The sequence below is a fragment of the Lissotriton helveticus genome, chromosome 6 (genome assembly GCF_964261635.1).
Source record: "Lissotriton helveticus chromosome 6, aLisHel1.1, whole genome shotgun sequence".
NCBI classification, from domain to species: domain Eukaryota; kingdom Metazoa; phylum Chordata; class Amphibia; order Caudata; family Salamandridae; genus Lissotriton; species Lissotriton helveticus.
Window position 1 is genome coordinate 1735979406 of NC_136067.1, and position 24711 is coordinate 1736004116.

Here is a 24711-nt window from a genome sequence, read left to right on the forward strand (position 1 = left end):
GGGCAGGAAAAGGCCGCCCTTCGGGGGGTTAACAATTTGGGTGGAAACGCATCTGGGTTGCAGTGTTAAAACCCTGGAGACACTTTCAGATGATGTCCAGTGCTTGATTTTAGAGTGGCTGAATGGCTTTAGATTGGGAGTTATAAATGTTTATTCCAGGCCAGTTAGTGTTTCGGTCAATTCGAAAACTATCGATGAACTGTCCACCTTTTTAACCCACTTCCAGGAGAGAGTCATGTATGTGGTAGGAGGTGACCTCAATTCCCAGTTCGAACCCTTGGTCGGTTTACTAGATGCAGTAACCCAGGAAGAGGACGATGTCTGGGGAATCCCTCAAGTAGCTGGACCCGTTGCGAGAGTATGGTCCCCATTAGCTTTACAGATTACAACTCGAACATTGACCCACTCGATAAGGGCATGCAATGGGCGTGTGAAGTCAGATGTGCCACCCGCCTTTACTTTTTCCCAGTCAGGAAGGAGGGCACGCCTAGACTACATGTTTATTGAGTGCAGGGAGTGGAAAAGAATTGTAGACTTTAAGATCATACAGAGGGAGGAGAGCGACCATGACCCATTGACGTTAGTTCTTAAGGATCCCTGGTGCTGGTGAGGTGCCTCTACCTGAACGTGACAACTTAAATACAGCCACACTGTCCAGTAACAGACGCAGGATAAGATGGGACAAGCTGGCCAAAAACCCAATCGAATAGGCCAAAATGTATACCCAAATAATCCCAGCACTAGAGGGCGTCGCCGCACTTGCCCCGGAGCACCCCCCGGGTGACTTCCATTTAAAACTAGGCAACTTGCATAAAGCATTAGTTAGTGCCATAAAAGAAACCTTAAATCCCGTTGGTGTAACAAAGGTTGGGCACTACAGGAAGCCATCCTGGTACAATAAGGCGTGCAGACAGGCAAAAAGGGAGCTTCTAGAGGCGCTAAAACAAAACACTAGCAGGCCCCTAATAAAAATAAGGAGGCAAATATACAGGGACCTTACACGCCATGCCAGGGAGGAATGGGAAGCTGACAAATGGGCCGATTTAACTTCAGCTTTGGTGGTCAAAAATGCCCGTAAGTTTTGGTAAATTGTAAGCACAGGCTCGGTGGAGCCTGAACAAGCAGTGACACCGAACATTTCATCCGAGGTTTGGGAACAACACTTTGCCAATCTTTATAAGGAAGCACCTAATGACCCCTCTGGGCACATACCTCCAAAGGTATACTCCCCGGAATGTGACCGGCCTGAGCTCACCTTCTCTTTGACTGAGGTAAGAACAGCTATAGTAAACCTCCCTACGGGCAAGGCGGCAGGCCTGGATAAGGTACCAGGGGATTTATACAAACAGGAACCCGAGATATGGGCCCCCTACCTCCAAAAAATCTTTAATGCAATCCTAGGGGGAATGGCTCCTCCCAATACTTGGCTGGGGGCCGAGTTGGTGCCAATATTTAAGAAGGGCTCACCTCTCTTACCGCTGAATTATAGGCCTATCAGCCTTATAGATGTCTCGCAGAAACTCTTTTCAAGGTTGATCCTGGACCACCTTTTAGAATGGGTAGAAGATTCAGAAATCTTGAGTGTTTACCAGGCAGGCTTCTGAAAGAAGGTATCCACCGTCGACCAGATTTTTAGATTAAAGATGCTGTTCTGGAAAACGGTCAAATTAAAGGGGGGCTCACTGCATACTGTTTTTGTTGACCTCCGTTCGGCCTTCGACTTGGTCCCACGGGGGAAACTTTGGAGCGTACAAAGGGATTTAGGTATACCCCCGCCCCTTTTAAACATTCTAATTCGCCTCCACTCACAGAATTTTGCAAGGGTAAGATGTGGGAGGCAAGGGACCCTGTCGGCAAGCTTCCCCGTTGGCAGAGGGGTAAGGCAGGGTTGTGTGTTAGCACCGACCCTGTTTTGCCTCTTTGTAAACGGGGTGATTGACTACCTGAACAAGGTCCCCAAATAGGGACGCTCCTAGGTTGGCGGGAGCAGGTATCTCTGCGATCATGTTCGCAGATGATACCTTGCTGCTCGCAAAGACACCAATGGGTATACAGAGAGTCCTGGATGCCTTTGTTGCCTTCTGCCATGACAGGGGCCTGTAAATAAACAAATCCAAAACAAAGTATATAATCTTCAACCCACCGAGAATGTCTCGTCCTAACCCTATCATAGAAGGTGTCCGCTTGGAGAGAGTCTCAACATTCGAATACCTGGGCCTAACTCTGAACGAGGATATGACCTGGGTACACCACCAGACCAAATCCCAACTAAAGCTTTCCCAAAAAATAGGCGGGAATTTTAAACTCCTTAAACAAACTACCTTTAAACCTGTATCTCCTCCTCTTGAAATTTTTAAGCTGCAGGCACGGGGTGCGGTGATCTACGGGGGCGAGTTATGGGGACACTGCTGCCACCCAGACATTATCACCACTGAAAACAGGTTTATTAGGCAGCTGCTATCTCTACCACCCGGCACGCCCCTTCTCCCCACTAGATTAGATTTGGGACTCAGATCAATAAAGGAGGAACTAGGTCTAAAACCTCTTACCTTCTGGAGACGACTATGGGCGACTCCTGAATTGGCCAGTTATAGGAATGAATTGACTGAACTCCTACAGCTGCCAAACATCCGGAATATCCCATGGTTAAAACATATCAGGCAAGAGTTCGATAGATTGGGGTATCCCCAAGCTTGGAGGAACCCTTCAGAAGCGTGTAGGGGGCTACCCCGGCAGGAATTGGTGAAAACATATTATCACAAAAATGTGTCTGATTACCAATCTAACCCCAAAATAGGGCCATTAACTATGTTATTCCTTGAGCAAAAGGATAATTACAAATTCGAGCCTGTCTTGGACATAATCAGCCCGAGCGCCCACAGGAAGCTATACCTCCAATGGAGATATGACTCCCTACCGCTCAGAGGTTTAACAGCACGACGGTACCATGACGCCCCTGCAAACTGTCCAGTGTGCGATGCCTAACTAGAGTCGGACGTACACATGGTTTTCTTCTGCCCCTCCTATATGACCCCTAGGAAGAAGTGGATTATTCCCATCTGCAAAAATCTGGGCATTAGGCAGTACCACCAATCATACCGAATATTAAAAACTGACTTGTCGCCTTGTATTGTTTTTGGGGTCACGAAATTTTTGGCATCAATGTGGAACATCAGGAGGAAATGTCTGGAATAATGAACTATTTTGAGTGGTGCAACCTGGTAGGGGGTAATGAGTTCCTGTTGTATTAAAGGGATAGCTTAAGGGATACGCCCATCCCATGATGTTGGATAATGTGTGTTATATTTCTTTTTAAATTCCTCATAGCAATTGATGTTTTAACATTCTTAAAGTTGTATTTTATTGTGTTTCTTTTATGACAGTCATATGTCGAAATAAAGATTTAATAATAATAATAAACATTTAGTAAGTGCTAACTTAAGATATGGAGAAAATAGAGGTGTGTAGTTTACACACAAATGAACTGTAATTTAAAATCCTCTTTAATGACTGAGTTGGATTTTAATTTACAATATTGAAAATACAACTTTTAGAAAGTTAGCATTTTCTTGCCCATACCAACTATGCCTCTCTACCAGTGTCCTGGGTCAGTCACATGAATCTATATGTCTTTGCTATTGTGGTTTATGTATTGCATCCAGACATGGAAACAAAGAGGGCCTAGGTGTGAGGGGAATGGGCCTTACTCTCTGAATGCCTGGTGGGGGTCTGCCTGCCGCACACACAAAGGAACCTGACACCTGGCCTGTCCTGTCTTTTGTCACCCTAGTCAGTTTAGAGCCAAACCCAGTGGAAAGAGAGAACTGACCTATATAGTTCTGTCACTAGGTATCAGAATTGGAACTTCAGAACCACTCATCAGAACATTCCTGGGCATGTGGAAGACTCAGAAGAAGGACTGCCCTGAGGCCAGAAAGACTTCCTTGCTGCTAGAAGGACTGCCTTGCTGTTTGAAGAAGAAAGATTGGATCTGCTTGCCATAATCCCAGGCTCTCAAAAGTGACTTTATAGAGTCAGTTGACTGACCTCCTGTGTGGGATGCAGGGACAAAACAAGTTTCCAGTGGTCTACCTGCCTAGCTGGCCATACCAAATGGACTTGACTGAAGCTGTCTGGGCCCTGATGCTTGCATCTGCTTGAGTGAGTCCTGATCCCCAAGAAGTGCTATCAGCTCCCTGACCCTTGACTGGCATCTGTGAGAAATCCTCCTCAAGAAAAGGTGGAAATCTTAAATTTTTGGGCTCATTGCCACAGTGAAGTGACCACTGAAGGAACCTGGGCCCACCTGCTCAGTTCAACCCGATGTTGGATCTCCAATGGTTCTTTTTAGTTGCATGGATGCATAGAGGGAAGAAAAGAACACAAGTCACTTGAAATAGAGGGGAACACAAACGGCTACACAAAAACCCAAATTGAAAACCCATTGAAAGTTAGTCAGTTTTATTACAAATTTCAAAATTGTTGGACATACACAAATCTTAGCATGAGAGTATATAAGTACAAGGGAAATAAAGAAAAGTCAAACCTCCTGAAAAGGTTCACCTGATGAAGCATGAAAAGAACAATAATAATTTCAATGACGAATATGCATCCCTGCACTAACCCTAAATTTACATCCCTAAGTTAAGGTGTAAGCAAAGGATGGTAGAGAGGAAAAGATGTCAGTGGGCAAAGTCTTCCTAAGAAGTCACTCCTCAATAGGATGGGTCTGGGGCATGAAGCCGCAATCAAAGGAAAGGCAAGAATTCTAGCACAGAGTTGCACTCTGTCAGAAGGGCAAGCAGGAATGGGGTCACTGCCCCTCTATACAAGGCATCATATAGTTAAAGTTGTATTCATCGAATACCCCATAATGCTGTTCTTCTCATAAGCTTACAATGGACTCAACTGCAAACCTTTACTTGACGTTGCCTTCCTTCACAGCCTTCTCCACACATATGCCCCTCTGCATCAACTAGTCCTTGGTCTTCTCTCAATGTCCCATGTGAAAACACCTCCCTCCTCCTTATCTTCTGTGGCCAAGCTAACTGTGACTCCTTCATTCTGCAAACTTGCCTAACAGAACAATAGCCCTACTCTTCACTAGCAAGTGAGTTGGTGTATGAGTGGATGTATGAGTGGCTGAGTGGAAGTGTGTGTAGATCTTTGAATCAGTGAGTGGGTGTGTAAGTACTTGTAAAGGTGTGCCAACGGTTTTGAGAATAGTAGTGTGAAAGTTGGAGTCGATGTATGAAACATTACATTGGGGTGTGTTTGGGTGCTTCAGAGATTACGAGGATGATGTCATCAGTAATGTCATTTGAGATGTCATCAGTGATGTCATGAGTGATGTCACTGACCATGTCATGAGTGATGTAAAATGTGAGGTCATAAGCAGAGCATTGCGGGTGCACGAGTTATAGTTAGCGCAGCTAACTATACTGCTGAATTTCTCTGATTTTGTATGAGTGAAACCTGAGCCCAACTATATAGTCTCTGCAACATTCGTTTTTTTCAGTAAATTTCTAAGATTTTTTAAATGCTAATTCATAACTATAATGTCCCTGTAACCTTTGTTTTTTTCAGTGAATATCTATGTTTTAACGAGTAGTTGAGTTTGCAGAGTGGTGGAGAAAGGGGACTGGGTTTACGACCAGCTCTCAGGAATCACACTGTGTAGGACTTCTAGGAGGTACCAGGAGGGCTCCATGGTCCCGAGATTTCTCAGAAGTAAAGCAGATAACACAAACCTCTATCATTCTGGAACAAAACCAGCAGGGCGATGACAGTGCACGATTCCTCCTTGCGCAGACTTACAAAGAGTGAAAGGAACCACTACTTTACAAGAATACACAAAGGGGAAAATGGGAATGGAGAAAATAATAAAAGTCTGCGGAATATCACAGAAGGCCTCTTCAGTCTGCACTCGTGTGAGAGAAATACCTCTTTCTCTGGGGAGATGTAGAGCCGGGTGTGTGGCCCTGCATGCGAGAGGGAACACAATGATGCATTAGCGTTCAATTATATGCCTTACAATGATTTGTAGAAATTATGGCATTCATCATCAATACACAACTACTCACATTCACTCAAAAGAGCAGCACATTGTAGAAAGTGGATTCACGGAGGGTGTATGGCTCATTTGGAATCCATAATTGAGTAGGTAGACCGCCCGGTACAGCAAAAATGTGGTTCCTAATATGGAAGTAAAGCTTAAAAAACAGTCTACAAAACAGTTAATAAATGAAAACAAAGGTGCATCATGCGGGCAAAGCAGGTTACTTATCTGCCCACAAGTGGATTCGTAATCTATACTGCTGTTAAACTCACAGAACCAAAGAAAGAGGGCGTAAAGCTCTGTATGAGCTCTGGGAAGAAACACAATCCTCAGTGTCCTAATGCTTGGCTAACAAAATCATTCCGCACTGATTGGTCTCTTCTGTTCAAACAGCAACAGGTGCTTGTGGTTGAAAGATGGTTCGCCGTCTTCACACTCACGCGGAAATACCTCCTCTTCATGGAGAGGCACAACGCCCATCCTTGGGCCGAGATGAGAAGGCAAGAAAGGAAAGGGGAAGTAAGGAAGTAAGCGTTCGACAATGAACACACTGGAAATGACACAGAGACTGTCCAGAACACAACAACCTCTGAAATGGATTGACAAGTACTGGCCCATCCCATGATTGTGGTTTAAATATAACTAGATCCTTACCTGATTAATTAGTTGACACGGAACACCTTGTTTAATGATCCTCATGTCTTCTGGGTATTGAAGTTTATTTTCTGGCTTTTCATTGAATTGTCCTCATTCAACAATCGTAGCCCAGTCATACAATAAAATGTAGGCGGAGTGAGCCTAGGGGGGTGTCTGTGTTTGTGTACCTTCCAACCAAGGTCTCAGCCTAAGGTATACAACCATGACAATAGCAGACTTTATCCCCCAACCAGGAGTTCACCATGAGCGGCATTTGCAGAGTAGTGGAGAAACGGGACGTGGCCTCCGAAGACACCTAGCAATCCCTCTGTGCGGGTCTTAGGGGCCAACTACCACTCCCATTACCTCCTGAAAGTCCCACACAGTAGGATTGCTGAGAACTGATAGTAGGCCAAGCCCCCTTTCTCCACCACTCTGCAAATGTGCCGCCTTGTGCACTAGGGATGAAGTCCCCTTGGCGATTGAGGTTCCTTTGGGCGCAATTACCCCTCCTGTTACCTCCAGCAAGTCCCTTACAGTGGCATTCCTGAGAGCTCTTTGGAAGCCCCAACCCCCTTTCTCTACCACCCTGCAGTGCAGGAACTGCAAATTTGAAAGGACTGGGGCCACATAGTCTCATTCCTCTAGCTATAGATTGGCTCTGGGGACCGGCACCCCCAGGGCTGGTTCGAGCTCTATCCCCCGGTACCCGCCCCCAGTATATGGCTGTTTGCTATGGCTTGGCAGGAGCTTTACTTTTCCGCCATGAAAAAGCAAACAAGAGTATAGAAATGCTCTTGCTTGCTGGAAGCAGAATGAAATTGCTTTCACAGAGAAGGAGCTGCATTTTTAGCAGCTCCCTCTCTGTGAAAGCAATACTGGCTCCCGCAGGAGGCAGGGAGCTAGCATGGAACACAAGGGCCTTGGGCTTCCCCGCTGTCCCCAACAGATGTGGGTGGGTGCCGAGGCAGGGTCCCTAGGAGATAGAGTCCCAGAGGCCGAAATCAGCTTGGCGAGAGGGGCTGTATAATCCCCTCCCTTAAAGGAATAAAAAAAAGTCCGGGGGAGGGGGACACTGAGGCTGATATTGGCACAACCCACCCTCTATTACATGTAGGCCAGGCCTTGGGGGATGAGGTCCTGAGACCAAAATTAGCCTGGGGAAGGGGGGCAACACAACCCCTTCCCCTAATAAAAGGAAAAAAAGCCCCTCCTCCTCTCACCATCAGTCTGCAAATGTGGCACCTGTTGCACTACTAGTTAGAGAGGCGGTACTCAAAGTACGGCCTGCGGGCCTCTTGCGGCCAGCCAAGTCATTCCATGCGGCCCCCATGAAAATCAGCAGGCACCATTTCTGCCTGTTGTAATTCCTCGGCGGGCCACATTTGCCCAGAAAAGCTGAAAGGGGCCTGCGATGACAACCATTGTCTCGCATGCTCACCCATAGCCCCTGCCCCCACCTGTCTCTCCGGCGTCACTTGCTCGCCCTGCCACTGAGTACCTTGGCTGTGCTACTTGTAAGTGCTGGTCACAGACAGTGTGACCTCTTTAATCTCTCAATTTGTGCCACTAAAACAGAGCTGTCTCTGTAGTTAAATTTAAGGTCCAGGGTTAGGGTTTCAGCCGAGCCCGGAATTTTCGTCCTCATGGTCTCAGAGCAGACAAGTGGTGTAAACAGAATAAATGAAATAGGATCCAGCAAAGTGCTCAAATGGATCAGTGCCTTTTGTTTCATGGCGTGACTTCACTTTAGGTGCATTGGATGCTACAGGCTCTCGTTTCATAACAGTGGTGCTATGGAACGTTTGTAGGTGAAATTGGGGGAGATGCAGTTTATACACAAAATTAAATGCCTCAGAGGCATCCCAGCAGGATAATTGTGTATGAATCCCAGCTTCACCACTTTATTTAACTGTGTGATTCTGAGAGAAAAGTTTATGTGCCTGTGTTGTGGAAAATATTACTAACATTTTTTACAGGCAATTCAGCTTGCTTTGTGCATTGCTTTAGAAAGAGTATTACTTTTGAGCCATCCATCATTACAGCACTACCCGTCTGAGTCATGGCAAGGATGTAGCATCGGGTCTTTTATGCTGCAGAATTGAACAGCAAAAAGTTATTGGTTTTGGCACACTTTAGGTAGAGTCAGAGTTGAGGGGACAGGGGCACAGTGTGTACCTAGAGATGAATGGGCAGAGGGAGAATGAAACGGTAGAGGTAAGGGAAAGGGACAGAGAAAGGAAAAACAGAGGGACTTGCAGACTCCGTATGAGTAAGGCATAAAAGCAGAATGAGAAGCGCAGTGAGGAGGTACGGAAAGGTTAGGGGTTAACAGAAGAGAGCGAGAGAGGAGGAGCAATGTTAAATATGAGCACAGAGTAAGGGTATTTCAGGCTATGAGGAGTGTGAGTTGGCAGGAACAGAGTAAGGACAGGAAGATTAGGCTGCTTTACACGTAAGGACTATATTGAGTGACATATATGGAAGGTGAGTGCTATGTCAAGGACATGGGCAAGGAAATAGTGAAGGGTACGACACAATAGGGGAAACAACAGCTATGGGCCAGCAGCAGAGGGAAGGGAAGCAGCGAAGGTATAAAGCAGAACTGCAGGAAGGACAAAGGGACTGGCTTATCAGCAGAGTAAACCTTCAGTAGAGTGAAGATGTACATGCACAATGAGTGGGTAGGCGCTGAGTGACACAGTAGGGCTCAGCGAGATGGTAGGCGTAGAGTGGTGCGTTAACGTGCAATGAGAGGTTAGGCGTTGGATGAGGTGTTAGAGCACAATGAGAGGGTAGGCAGTTTGATAGGGTATGAAGAGAGTGAGAGAAATAATGCTGAATAAGGTAGACAAGTGTGGCACCGAAATGGTGTAGCCAGATAGGGGTAGACTGTGATGGGGAGAGAGCAGAATTACTATTACAAATTCAAGGTGTGCAGAGAGTGAACGCAGTATAAGAAGTTGAGGCCAGAGTAGGTGCAAAATGACAGGCTAAGAGCATAGTGAAATAGAAGGACCAGGAAATGAGTATAAGCAGAGTGAAGAGGGGTAGAATAATGATATGCTAGAAATAGAAAGTGGGGGTAGGGACAGTGTGAGAGGCATTTATGAGATAAGGAAAGAACCATAGGTAGGGGGAGAGGTATAAGGAGTGATGTACATTGAGGGTAGAACAATAGGAGAAGAGTAAAGTGACAGAGTGCCAGGCTGCGGGACTAGTCAGGAAAAAAGTGAATTATTAATGTCAAAGTGGTGTGTAGAGGTAGGATGAGGGGGTAAAGTAGAGAAATATGGCAAGCATGAAACAATCATAAGGTAGGGTCCGAGTTAGAGCTCAGGGTTAGAGTGAATGCATAGGATCACAGCGGACCCTATGAGCAGAGTCATTGAGTGTAGGGCTCAGGGAAGATTAATAGTAGACATGCTGCCTGATACATGCACTATTATGAAATGACATGCACCTACCTGAGGTGATGCCATTTTAGAGATGACACTACAATACCTCTGCTGCATTGTTGAACAAGCTCATTGACTGGGAGAAGGCAGCAGGTCTCTTGCCCATCATCCCGGTCATTGTGCCATTGTAATTGTGCGTTACAGCCTGAGTATGTGAATGCACGTATTGTTTGAGCCCATGCATGCATATTCCAGCATGGGACCATTTATGCATGTACTGTCTGTGTCTATTAAGAATATGGCAGCCTGGTGTCAATGATGCTTGTATTGCCTGGGGTTACATGCATGTGGTAAGTTTCATGAGCTTAGGTGTGCACAGCGGGCTGGATAGAGCACAGGAAACCTATCTCTGTCAACGCATTTTGCATGTACACTTCTGAGTTTTGCGGGATGACCTTGGGGCTTGGTACTGCAAACTCTCAACAGGGCCATTAAGGGTTGTTCAGAGCGAGTTTAAGAGACATAGGGGTTTGAGTTGTCTTCTGAGAAATAAATGAAGGGCGTGTCCACGTGTCTGCGCAACAGAGTTCCTTAAAGCAGGGACTAGGTGCATCTCAAAACAAGGCAAATATAAAAAAACTATGGTCAGAAACACACAGATCTCAGTAAAAATAAAAATATTGACAATATATATTCGGGGCACATACATACATATATCACATTTCCAAATACAGCATTGTCTAGTAATGTTTTAAAAAGCGGGTGATTTTTTTTTACCCTGTGGCCCGCCCCTCGTAATCCCGCCCCTCCCACCGCCCTCACCCCCACGGTGCAGGCCCATATGTGCGGCCCTCGGCCACAAGCAAGACTGAAATTTTGGCCCCTGAAAAAATGTTTGTGAGTACCTATGAGTTAGAGGATAAAGTCACCTTGGATGCTGAGGGTCTTGTGGGACAACTACCCCGCCTGTTATCTCCAGCAAGTCCCTTACAGTGTGATATCTGAGAGCTAGTTGGTGGCCCCACACCATTTCTCTATCACTCTGCAAATGTACCTCCTGGTGCACTTTTGGTTGAGGGATGTAGTTCTCTTGGATGCTGAGGGACCTTGGGGGCCAAGAAGCCTTCCTGTTACCTCCAGTAAGTCCCTTACAGCTGGATTCCTGAGAGCTAGTTGGAGGCCCTGCCGCCTTTCGCAACCACTCTTCAAATGTGACAACAACTTAAAAAACATAGAAATTCACTTAAACAAACAAAGGTTACAGGGACATTATAGTTAGGAAAAAGAATTTGAAAAACCTTAACAATTCACTTAAAAAACAGAGGTTAAAAGGACAATATAGTTAGGAAATAGAATTAAAACAACCTTATAAATATTCATTGAAAAAAGGTTAGACTCATGTTATATTTAGGCTCAGATTTCACCTGAACGAAACCAAGGAAATTCAGCAGTTATAGTTACCTGACCTAACCATAACTTATGCCCCCACAATACATTGCTTATGACCTCACATGTCACACCATTCATGACATGGTCATTGATATCACTTATTACATCATTGATGACATCACTGATTACATCATCCACAGAACCACTCACACACCCACTCACATCTCTATACAACCTCTCATACGCCTACTCCCACTCATACACAACCACTCACATACCCATTCACAGACCCATACCAGTACTCACACACCCACTCACTTCTCCATAGAGGCACTCACAAACCCACTTACTCAATCGTGCAGCAGTTCCCTTAATCATTCACTCACTCATACAGCCACTCATAAAACCAGCCACTCACCTGTACAGCCACTCACATAGCCACATACAGCTACATATACACCCACTGATTGTCTACATGGAATGCAGATCTACCTATCCATAAAAGGCCCACAATCAGCAAATGGTCAGGTGTCCTTAACCCACAAGCATGTAGAACTTCTAGGTACCTGCTACTGATAAGTAGCATCAATATGTGACTATTAATATTAATAATCAATTGACATGGATGTGGCCATTCTGCACTGTTCACACTTTCCAAGTGACACTTTCACATATGTCCACTTCGAGATGACGCAGTTGATAGCTGCACATGAGTATCTTAGCTAGGTGTCACATGTAGTACAGAAGAGTAGAAAGGAGTACTACTGCATCACTGGGCAGGCTCCAAAACAGTCTGGACAAACAACTTGATTCAAACAGTCCAAGACATCACTGCTAACATTACATTGACTACATTCCAGGATTTGAGTCATAATGAAAGGGCTAGCATGTGTGTAACAGAGAGCTCCCCATCTGAGGATCAGTGCACATGTGATTCACTCAGTTGAACATCATACTTCATCTGCATGTGTTTGTTTGGGATGTGTTGGCATCACAGGACACACCTTATGCCATATGTGGCAGTGTATATGGGATGACATCAACATACCATGGTGCATACTATCTGATTGATCACTCTTACACAGCTAGTAATGCACATCAGAACTGCACAGCAGGTCTATCCATCTTTCTGCAGTGTACATGTTTCACATGAGCAATGTTTCTGTACAATGCTAGAATCACTTATAGGACAGTAACATTTCAGGCATGTGGGAGTAAGGGGCCTGTCCTAAGGCATTGACACACAGTGACATTATAGGTCCATGGACAGAGGTCTTGGGTCTGGGGATCTCATCATGCACCATACCAACTGTAGTAATACTAGGTGCAGTTAGGCCAATTCATGGCCTGTGACACTAATTTATGCCCCATCTGAGGATCGGCAGATCTACAGAGAGAGTACCCTGTGCATCAGTTCCATAGCCACATTATCTCTGCTACAGCCTGTACCATGGACCAAACAGGGCACAACTCATTGTCAGGGTTTGCTCTCTGAAGGATGTGCATACTGTTCCCACATGGCCATCCTATGCCAACATTTTCAATGACGAACAGTACATCTTTTAACCATCCAATATATGACATGACTGTTGTGAGTCACTCTGAAGGGGGCTGTATCTCCCAGCCAACAGTTTAGTGAGGCCTCATGTGTGTTTTGTGATATGTGGGACTGACGCTAGGGTGTACGGCCTATATATCTGTTAGCACATCTGCCATGAATGGAATACCAAATTCACCATAGGCAACACAATAGTAATACATGCATAGATGTGTGCATGCAACCAGGGTAAGATTTAGGACAGATTACACATCAATATGGTGATGTGAATACAACAAACTACAGTGCCACATGAACCATGACATAATTGTCCTATGTACGGCCCAATCTATCTGACTTACAAACCTCTGATGTCAGTCTGGGACTCTGAGAGACATTTTGGCCGATGTGATTGGATAAAAGCTATTGTGTAGAGTACAAAATGGACTAGCAGTACTCATTTGATACTCTGGGGAGCCATAGAGCTGGTGATATAGGGGAAGGACCTCATTCACCAGGGTTTCCTGCTCCTCTGGAGTGGAGGCAGGGGCAGTGCTCCCTGTACAGCATGCTATCAAAGCTCCCAGAGATGGTATACATCAGCTGAGGTTGAAAAGGGGTTGTAAGCAGCAGTGTCTGGAGGCAAGTGAAAAGATTTTTAAAATGCAACAAACTTGTATGCCATATAGGTGGTCTTCTGTGTAGACGGCCACAGCCATTGGACCGCAGCAGTTGCATTTTCCAACATTAGCCTATGGCTATGATCGTCGTAGATGAATGTGCCTACCGTGCGGTTTAAATCAGCTGGCACTCGGTGAATCAGCATGTCCCATAAGAGTGGTCTTGCATCCACATAGCCGGTCTTCTTTGTAGATAAACATAGCTGTTGGACCTCAGCAGTCACAATAACCAATGTTGGCCTATGGCAGTGACCGCCATTGAGGAAGCCACCGACTGCTTGGTTAGAAGCCGCCTCTGGTCGACTATTCAGCATGTACAATTAGTGAGGTCTGGCATCCACCATGTCAGTGTTCAAGACCACATAGAAAACTATCTTCTATGTGCTTCTCTACCAGTACAAATGTGTTGGAAAATCTCACCTGATGTTTGACACCATTCTTCTTCTTATATCAATTCTAAAACCCCAGTGTAGTGTGTTACTGTGCATTAACACATGATTACTGCGGTGCACTATACATCGGAGATGGGGTAGTAATGTGTGCAATGCTGACTCAATAACATGACGGTGTTTATCATACAATGTAAGTGTGTATGATGTGCACAGTGCTGTTACAGACACATGAGGAGTTTTGAATGGGGATGTTAGGTGGAAATGTCAGTTATGACAATGGTTCCAACTCATGCGAGTAACTTCGGTATTAATCAGGGCAATCATTGTCTTACTTTAGGCTGTATTCAACTTGAATTTGCCTATCCTAAAATAGTGGTCAATGGGGTATTCTTTACTACATTGTTGTCCAACATCTATTCGACCTTCCTCATCTCAAATGTTGATATGTATGCAATTGTATCTTATGCAATCACGATGTGAATTGGTGTGTACTGCTCAGATGTTTTCCTATTTGTGGTCACATGACTTTTGTGTGTGTCTTCTTAAATGTCAGTGTCGATACTGTGACCAATATCCACTTGTCTACACATAGGTACCCTTGTAAATGGAGGAGACAACAGCCTCCAGTATACTGGCCATTTCCAGGCCTTCTAACTATGGAAAAAGAGATATCACCAGGAATTTTCATCTTACTAGGCAGACAATACAAGATTTATGTGACCAGTTGGAGCCTCATTTACTTCCTTGAGGATACTATCCCACATATCTGACACCAATGGCGAAACTCATGGCAGCACTGGATTTCCTGGCCACAGGTTCTTTTCAGCACACTGTGTTTATATCTGGTGGAATATCACGACCTATGTTCAGTGGCATACTACGTGATGTGCTTTTAGCAATGATAAGATACATGGACAGCTAAATCCAGTTTCCCGGAATTGAAGAATTGTCCAATGTGAAGGGTGAAATATATGTCACATGTGGTTGGATCTATTGATGGCACACATATAGGATTAGTAGTATCACAAGACAGAAAACAGGTTTATAGGAACAGGAAGCACATCCATTCTATCAATTTGCAAGTGGTTTATGTAGTGGGTTCATACATCTCACACACCTGTGCCAGATTCCCAAGGCTTGCCCATGACTTCTTCTAATTGTGGAACAGCACCATACCCCAGCTGATTTCACAACTACTACTGGAGAGGACCTGGCTTGTTGGTAAGTACGATGTCTCAAACCTTTGTGTGTCTGATGTCAGGTTGCATGTCATGAAAGTGCGTGACTCATTTTTGCACTTCTGTCTGTCTTCCATCTAAGAGACTCAGCGTATCCCAACTGCACATGGTTGTTGACACCGCCGAGGAATCTAATACCAGGGGGAGTCCGCTTCAATGAAGCCCATGGAAGAACAAGGCAGCAAGTGTAGTGGGATTTTGTGCTCCTGAAGGCCAGATTCAGATGTCTGGAGAAGACTGGGGGAGCCCTCTTCTACTAACCCGGTAAGGTGTGTCAGATTACCTTCACCTGTTGCATGCTCCACAACCTCGCGCTGCAATGGAACATCCTCTCATTGCAGAGAATGGGGACCAGCAGGACCCACTGGGAGAGGATCAAGAAATGCCAAGTGATGATGATAGTGACAAAGAGGAAGAAGTTGACATGTATCAAGAGCTCATCAACAATGTCTTCTTATAAGTGTAATTATGCTGTCAGATGTCATGACTTTGTCTTTTACAGTGACTGTTGTTGTGAAGCTGTGAGGTGGATGTTCATGGATACATGTTATGTATGTACAGTTGTGGGAAACTCTGGGCACTGCTGTTTGTGGAGGAAGGTCTTGACACATGCACATGTTGCTTATGTTGCTATGTGTAGGTAACATTTACCCATGTACTGTGCACTCCTGAAAAGGACTGTGATTGCTGTCATCTGTATGGCTTCCTATCTAGTCTTTTTGTAATGGTCTGCTGTAAGTACCTTTGCAATGTCATCTTCCCTCGGACATTTCAGGGTTGTGACATTAGCAGGCATATGATGCTGTTTTGGTGTACCGGTTGGACATGGATTGCTCCTGAAAAATGTCTGGCACAGACTTTATGTGTGCTACTCCGTACCAAGCCAGCTTGCACAGCGATAGGATGGAAGTTTATGACACTGCATTGGACTTGTTCCCTGTCATGTGGTGGTCCTTTTGGTGGTTATTGTTGGGCAAAATCATGCAAGTCTCTCTTCACATTGGCTAAGTCCTCAATGTGTATGAACTGGATGCAGCTGTTTATGTGTCTCATCCTCATTGTATGCCACAGTGGTTGTGGCACACCATTGATAAATGTTTGTGACATTCCACCAGATGCAGCAACACTTTATTGGAATGAACCTATGCTCAAAAACCTTTGTACAGCCATGTTTTGGTACCTTGCTTCCTTTTGTGAGGTTGTTGATATGGCTCCAGCTGATTCCATGAATCAATTTACTCTGTTGGTGTTTATGACCTTAGATATCTGTTCCTGTCTCATGGTTGTTGCAGCACATGTATTTTACACTAGAATGATGCTGGTTCAATAAATGCTTATTGAAAACGTCCTCATTGTTTATTCTGTGTATCTCTCAGAGATAAAATGAGCATGAGTGACTGAGCAAAAAGTATTGTACTGTTTCCACAATCCCTGAGGGGTCAGGGTTGTCATGTTCGATAGTTGCCAGAAACTATTTTCTCCTTGGTAAGAGGGGCTCATAGTGGCTCTGTGAGCTAGCTAGTCTAGCTAGTCTACATATCCTTTGGGGGTGCCTGGAATTAGTCTGGACACCAATCCATTAGTTTATGATGTCTAAACGCGCAGATCCTATATTGATTTGTAAGAACTATACAACATGGTGCCATCAATGTTGGTTTGGGTCTTATTTAATGGTCACATCTGAGTAGTTCAATCATGCTTTTCTATGAGACGCCTATTCACATCTACCCAAAGAAGTCTGGAGTGGGAAGGGAAAAATCTGCCCCAGCTATATAGGCATATCCTATGAATTGGCTGTAGGTTTATTCAAGCGAGAAGGATTATTGTTCCCTACACTGTGCATAAAACCTTATCTCATTTTCCTTGAAACCCTTTCAACAATGTATGTCAAAGAGAGCGCTGCAGCAGCATTACATGCAAATGCAGCAGGAAGGTGCTATAAACATATCAGAAAATATTAGAAATGCACTTATTTTTAAACTAGCAGAATATGGAGTCCCATCATTAGGTAGGACTGTAACATTTGTGATTGAGGTACACAAGTCATTCAGTAGGGAGGTATTCTCTTCATGGGTGAAATCCCACCTGCAGACACACACACACAAACATTTCATTCTTACATCCAGATGAAACACCCAAAGAATACTGTCCATACGAACACAATGAAGTTCTGCTTCGTCTGCCCAAAAGAGATGGAGCAACTAAAGGCTTACATACTGCAACCAGAAGTTGATACATTGCCAAAAGCAGACCTATGTCCACTTCACAAAGAAATACTAACTCTTTATAGAGACAGTTTGTTAAGTGAACACTCACACTTCAATCTACAACTGTTACACCAGCAGGTCACTTACAAAGGACTGCAACTAAGATCACCCCACAAACGCTGAACGAGGTTATGGGAAGAATGCCTACTAAACGTGAGCAAATGCCATTGGGGATAGGACAGAAAATTACACAGTTACAGGCAGTGTTTCCAAACACAGGCCCACCAAGGAAAAAAACAGAATACTAGCAATTTGCTTGCCATTGAGGATAGAGGATTGTACCTCCTGGCGTACAGTTTTTCTGGCATTTACACCAGAACACATGGTATCCCTTAAATCGCTGTGATACCAGAAACCTGCTCTAAACTTTGGGAGGAAATTATTAGGCAATTTTTCCTAGGTATCAACAATTGTGTTAGAAAACATAAAAGGTGAGGCAGCAGTGACAGCTATATGCCAATGCCTGAGGGAATGTACTCCTGCACAACAGGAGCAAGAATTACCTAAAATTATCAAAGATACATACACCAAAATTAGGTAGAGATAATTTGGGAGCTAGAGCTAAAAAACCACATGTAATGGGTAGTCCTGAAAAGGATAACACCAAGCAAGCACCTGATTCTTCTAAAAAGAAATTGGATAATACACACCAGAAGAATAGAAAGAATAGATAACAATCTAGGGGTGGGTCTCCTCAACAGGAGCCATCCGAAAGAAGGTATAACCTCAGAAATCGTGATATTATAAAAAACCTGACAGGTATCAGGATACTGATATACGTTCCTCTCGTACCTTTCAGGGTTCATCAAAAAACTCAGGGAGGGAAGGACGGTCAGAACCCAGATCAGAAGAGTGAACAAAGTCAAGAAACATGCAACGCAGTTCAGACTTTAATATAAAAAAAGAAGAAAAAACAAAATCAAAACCTTAATTTAAAAAGAAGAAAGTAGCAGTCCTTAAAATAAGAAGGTCCCGGCCACTGAGGACTCAGCTTCTGAATGGCGAATGGGCTCTGACAATGCTAGACAGCGCAGTATAAGTAACAACAGCTCGCTAGAACCTGAGGGAATTTCTGGTGACAGCTGTGTTGAATAAACATATCACTGTGGAAACACCTGATACTAGGGTGAGTGACCCACACAAGTTATATGAAATAACAATCCATATGGAGGGGGACATACCCAGGAAAGTTTAAGGTCTCTTTTGGAAGACCCTGTCCTTTAGATACAACTGGGCAGATTTACAAGGATCTTACTTGGCGCATCCCTGCTGATATGCAGGGATGCGCCAAGTAAGATGCATCAATCAAGTTTACCCTTGCGCCACCACATATGCATCACATTTACCATGCGGTGCATCGTGGCGCAAGGATAAACAGATGCGTGGCGCATCTGATGGTGTAAGGGTGGAGCATTGCTGGAGTCATGTCGTAAGCATGACGCACCTCCAACAATGCTCAGGGGCTGCCCATACCTAACATGGGAAACATCCATAACAACGCGGGCATTACCCCGCACTGCTATTACAACGCTGCTATTACAACGCAAGTCCTTACAAAGACTTGCGCTGGAGGGCGCTGTAGGATAGGGAATAGTTTAATTTTCTATCCAACACCTTCCCTACTGTCAACGTGGGCTGGAGTTGGAATAGAAAATTAAACTATTCCACTATCCAGCGCCCCCCAACGCAAGTCGTTGTAACGACATGCGTTGTAAAAACTGCGTTGTAATGGCATGTGGGGTAAAAGCCCGCATTGTAATGCCGTACAACCCCTAACATGCTGCGTCATGCCTTACCCCTGCTTCAAGCAGGCACAGGGTTTTGACGTAGCGGCGTCGGAAAAGTGACTCAGTGAAATCTTGTAGATTTCACTGCGTTACTTTTCCAAGGTTTTTTCCGACGGAAAGCCCACCCTGCATACATTAAACCTGACGCAGGTTTAATGTGGCGCAGGGCTTACCGTGACGCATCTCCCTAGATGAGTCACGTTGTAAATTCGGCACAACATGGTGTATGGTTTACGCAGCCGCTGCGTCACAGAACTGACGCAATGGCGGTGTAAATGTGTCGCACGGGGCTTGTAAATCTGCCCAACATTCTTTTAGCAGAAAAAGATGAGCCGTCTGAGTTTTTTATTGATTTCCCAAAAGGAGAAACAGTATTTTTATCAGCCTTCTCTGACCTCATTCCCGAATCACTGAAACATTCATACGTGCAGGTGTCGGTGGTAGCAGAAGCTCCTGCAATATACCGCAATCATGAAGGGTGGGATGCTTTGTCACCTCACCATGTAATCCCAGGAAAAAGCACTCCAACTCCACAGAGACAATATCCAATAAAATATGACACGAAAAAACATGTCAGGGAGATATTAGATCAACTTGAATATCAAGTTGTAATGAAACTCGATAATTTATATTGTCTAGTTTTAGACTACAGGCATTTGAACACATGCACAAACACATTTGCAGTACAAAATGCACAGAGGGCCACATTAATAAATAACATTGTGCGGAATAAATACAAAACAACACTAGATATCTCTTTTGCCAAAATATCGCACCTGAAAGCAGTAATTTGACAGCGTTTTCAACCCTAGGCTCTCAGGGTCTATTCTGTCAACTGCCCCAAGGGTACAAAAATAGCCCAAGGCTGTTCTCAGCAATAGTTCTAGAGTTACTTCAAAATTTTGATGAGGAGGCATTGTCCTATGTAGATGATTTCTGTCTGACGGATGATGAATTATAGGATCATTTCACAAGAGTGAACAACATAATTCTGGGGTTTGTTTCTGTGGGCTACACATTTAACTCTAAAATATCAAAAAATGCCCATCTCAATGTCCTATTTTTGGGATATGAACTTTCAAGTGAAGGAAAACGCTGTGCAGCTATCTGTTTAGAAAAGTGTCCACTGCTCCAACCTCCAAAGACTCTGAAAAACTTACAATCCATTTTAGAATTTCTAAATTTTGGCAGAACATACATTTTAGATTACGCAGAAAGAGTAAAACCTTTCTATGACTTAATCAGACCTGATTAATCAGGTCAACAATGGACACAGGAACATACAGAAATACTACATTCCCTACAAGCTGACATGATAGCTTTCAAACAATTGCACACACATGCAAACACTACGAATTTGGTGAGCAGTGTAGTCACGGGTCAATCTGGATACACTTACCTAACCTTCTATGAAGGCGAAACTGTACCCATTGCATACAAATCAGATTTGTACACAAATGCTGAAAGAGCTTTGGCTCAGGGGAAACAAATAATTGTTGTGACTCCAGTATCTGCCTTAAAGCAAAACTCAAAAGCACTGCATCACTGATGAATACAATGGGCTAATTCTCTCTCTGCAACAGATGTGGACTATAAAAGACTATCCTCTTTTGAATTAAATAATGCTTCAGGATGAGTAGGAATATATTATTTACACTGATGGATCTGCTCAGCCTGACGTAGGAGGAAAACAGCAGTACAGCGCAGCATGTGCGATTGTAAAGGGACGTATGCGGGACAGCAAGTTGCATCCTAGCACAGCTGACAGAACTAAAAGCCCTGATACTGGCACTAAAAAATATGGATCGAGAATTCCCCACGCTTACTTTGTGTGATTCATTTTATTGTGTCCAGTCATACAATGAACATCTTCACTACTGGGGTCAGAATGGTTTTAAAGACTCAAAAGGTTGCACAATAAAGCATAAGTTGCTTTGGGAACAAGTGGCAGAGCTGGAGAAAGGCTTACAGCGAACTCACATGATTCATGCCCTGAGTAATCAGTGTGTTGGCGTGCACTTTAAAGGGAATTCATTGGCTGATGAAGCCGCCAAGGCAACAGTGAGAACTGCTGCCGTTGCTGAATCACTTGTTCTCACACAAAAATAAACAGAGGCATAATGGTAGCTGTCATTGCTTCATGCAAAAAAAGCTCAGCCATGCCAAAAAGCTTTCCAGTCAAGTACTCCTACAAGTTAGATTCACAAAATATACAGTATGCTAAAATTCCAGGAGTCAGGGATAGAGTAATACCAAACATGGATCGCAGATTAGGTTTAATTCTAGATGCACACAAGGGTCTGGGTTCTGCATAAGCAGATATTACTACAACAGTTTCACTAGTTTCAAGTTTATTTATTTATGATAACGGAACTCAATTAAGGTCCATATAATAATTCTAACAAACAGTAAAAGGCAATATAGTTCCATAGAAAAAAAAAAGTACATGATATCAATTTGTCAATATAGCGGCAAGAAACATTTAAAATAATGAAACAATTTAAAACAAAACATTTCATTTGGAGGGTTAAACATTGCTTCAATAAAATCAGAGGCTGTAAATATACCCATTTGGAGACACATAGGTCTTAACCATTTACGTCTAAAAACCATAAGTGCAGGAGAGACAAAAATAACATGATACACGTCCTGGGAATTTAATTTACAAAAATCGCAAGTATCGGCGCGGTCATACCATTTAGACAGAAGACAATTCAGAGGGAGTAAATTATGACTTAGCAATAAGGTAAATCGCCGAGCTCCATGGGGGAGATTCCAAGATAAATATAGCTGAGGTCTTTTCATTTGGCAAACGTTACTGGTAAGAAACATTCCTCTCTTCAATTTACTCGCCCCTCTGTCTATTCTATAGCCTAGCTCCCACGAAGCCGACTTTAATATCGACTTCAATTGGGCTGCGGATAGTGAGAAAAGATCTAATTCATCTAACTGTAATAATACAACTGCCTGGCGAAAATTCTTTACAATAGAAGAATAAACATTAAAGGTACCCAGTAGTTCATTTTTTATGAGATGCCTCAACGTACCCGGCATTCCTTTGGCTAGGTTAAATACCCAACGCACCACACTCGCAACTGCCTGGACCCAAGAACTACGTAAACCGAATTCCAGTCTCAAATAGGACGTGGAATTCGCAGTACTTACAGAGGTAAGGTTGCGTAATATTTTTCCTTCAATAGAATCCAGAAAATTCCAACTTGTCATATCCACTGTTTCTAGTCCATATGTAAGGGATGCGGGGATTTTTGCTCGGAATACCTCGAGCAATATGGAGAAATGCCTTCTGCCTGTCGCCTTATAGAGAGAAACAAGGCTCTTCCCTTGAACAAGAGCTTTCCTGCTATTGTTCTCAATATGGGCTGTGTCACTTAAACTACTTGTGACAACTTTTCCGAGGAGAGGATAGGATTTCACTACTTCTAGTCTTTCACCCCCAACAGTCCAATGGTAATTGTCATATTTGGATTTTTTCTTTCCCCCGAAACACATTATTTTACTTTTTGAAATGTTTATTTTTAGGAAATGGGTTTCAGCGTATGTATTTAGGGCGTGTAGGTGACCATTCAAACCTTTTGGGGTAAGGTCCATAATTAAAATATCATCCGCATACATTAGGCATACTATTGGAGTTCCCCCTAACACTGGAGCAATGCCATTGCTGGATAATGATAAGGCCTAGGGGAGATCAGCTATGTATAAAGAGAACAGCAGGGGAGCCGATAAGCAACCTTGTTTAAGTCCATTAATCGTGGGAATAACCCTAGATAGTCCTCTCTCCCCCCCATTAATACTCTACACCAAGTGTCTGTATGTAGGGCAATACCTAACCTTAGCAAACTTGAGGGCATCCCTAGATCAAATAGCTTACTCCACAACAAAGATCTGTTCACCTTATCAAAGGCCGTAGAGAAGTCAATAAAAGCACCATATACACCTCCTCCACGGACTTTGACATACTTTTCAGTCAAGATCTGGAGTGCGGTAAGATTGTCTAGGGTACCATGTTGTTTTCTGAAAACGGTCTGCTCAAGTGGTAGTATTTCTGTCAAAGATACCCAGTCATTTAGAGAATTAAGTAAACATTTAGCAAAAACCTTACCGATGGCATCTAGGAGGGCAATTTGTCGGTAGTTTTGAGGTGAATCTCTTGCCCCCTTTTTAAAGAGGGGAACCAATAAACTTCCTTTCCAAGAATGCGGAATAATGCCTTTGGTAAAGCAGAAACTAAAAATTGGATGTAGAATTTCTCCCCATAAGGTACTATGAGATTTTAGCACAGAGATTGGGACTTCATCAGGGCCCATTGCACCGGATGTGCGCAGACCCTTAATGGCGGAAACAATTTCCAATTCGGACGGAGGTCCATAAGGTAACAAATCCTCCTGTAGCTTACCTGGGTCAAACATCACATCATTGCCACTGTATAAATGCTGAATGAAGTCAACCCAAGACTGCTCATTAATAGATATCGGTAAGGGTCTAGATCTATGCCCGCATCCTTCTCCGATTAATGACCAGAAAGTCTTAGCCTGCCCACTTCTGGATGCCTCACGGAGTTTAACCCATAGGGCATCTTCTTTCCCTCGTTTTAGTCTGGCCTTTATTCTATTTCTCCTTCTTCTTAAGAGAGTTATCCTTTGATTGCGTTCGGCAATATAGGAGAGGTACTGATCCCTAACCAATTTATTTATTTCTATGTTTAAATAACGAAGGTCAGAGGGGATTTTTGGAGTTATTCTCTCCGAAGGAGACTTTTTTGCTTTAGATTGTAAGGTGTGTAGAAAAGAAGCAAAACACAGTAGTTCATTCCCTTTCCAAAGGTGTAAATTCTCTACTGTGTATTCCAATACTCTGACTAAGCTTCTAATAGCCTCTGGGTGCCAATAACAAATCCCTTTTTTAGTGTTAAGATTCAATAAGTCATCCCCGATATTCCATGCACCCCTTTGGAATGGTATTACATTTAATGTGACAGACAGGACATTATGATCACTGAGATCAGTGATAAGTACAGCCAGATCCTTCAAGGAACTGAAAAAAGAGCTATCTACTATCATATAATCAAGGATCGAGCCACCATTCCTTGATTTATGAGTACAATGAGCGGGACTATCTGAAGGAAGTCTTCCATTAATTATAATACAATCTACTTCGGATAAACTCTCCAAGATTATTTTCCCTCTTATATTAGTTTTAATGTTCTCTGGGAATATGGCTTCTGGTATCAGGAGTGTTTCCTCCTTTAGCTTATTCCTGAATAAATCCAGGGCACTATTGGATATTTTACCATTTAAATCTCCTAATAATA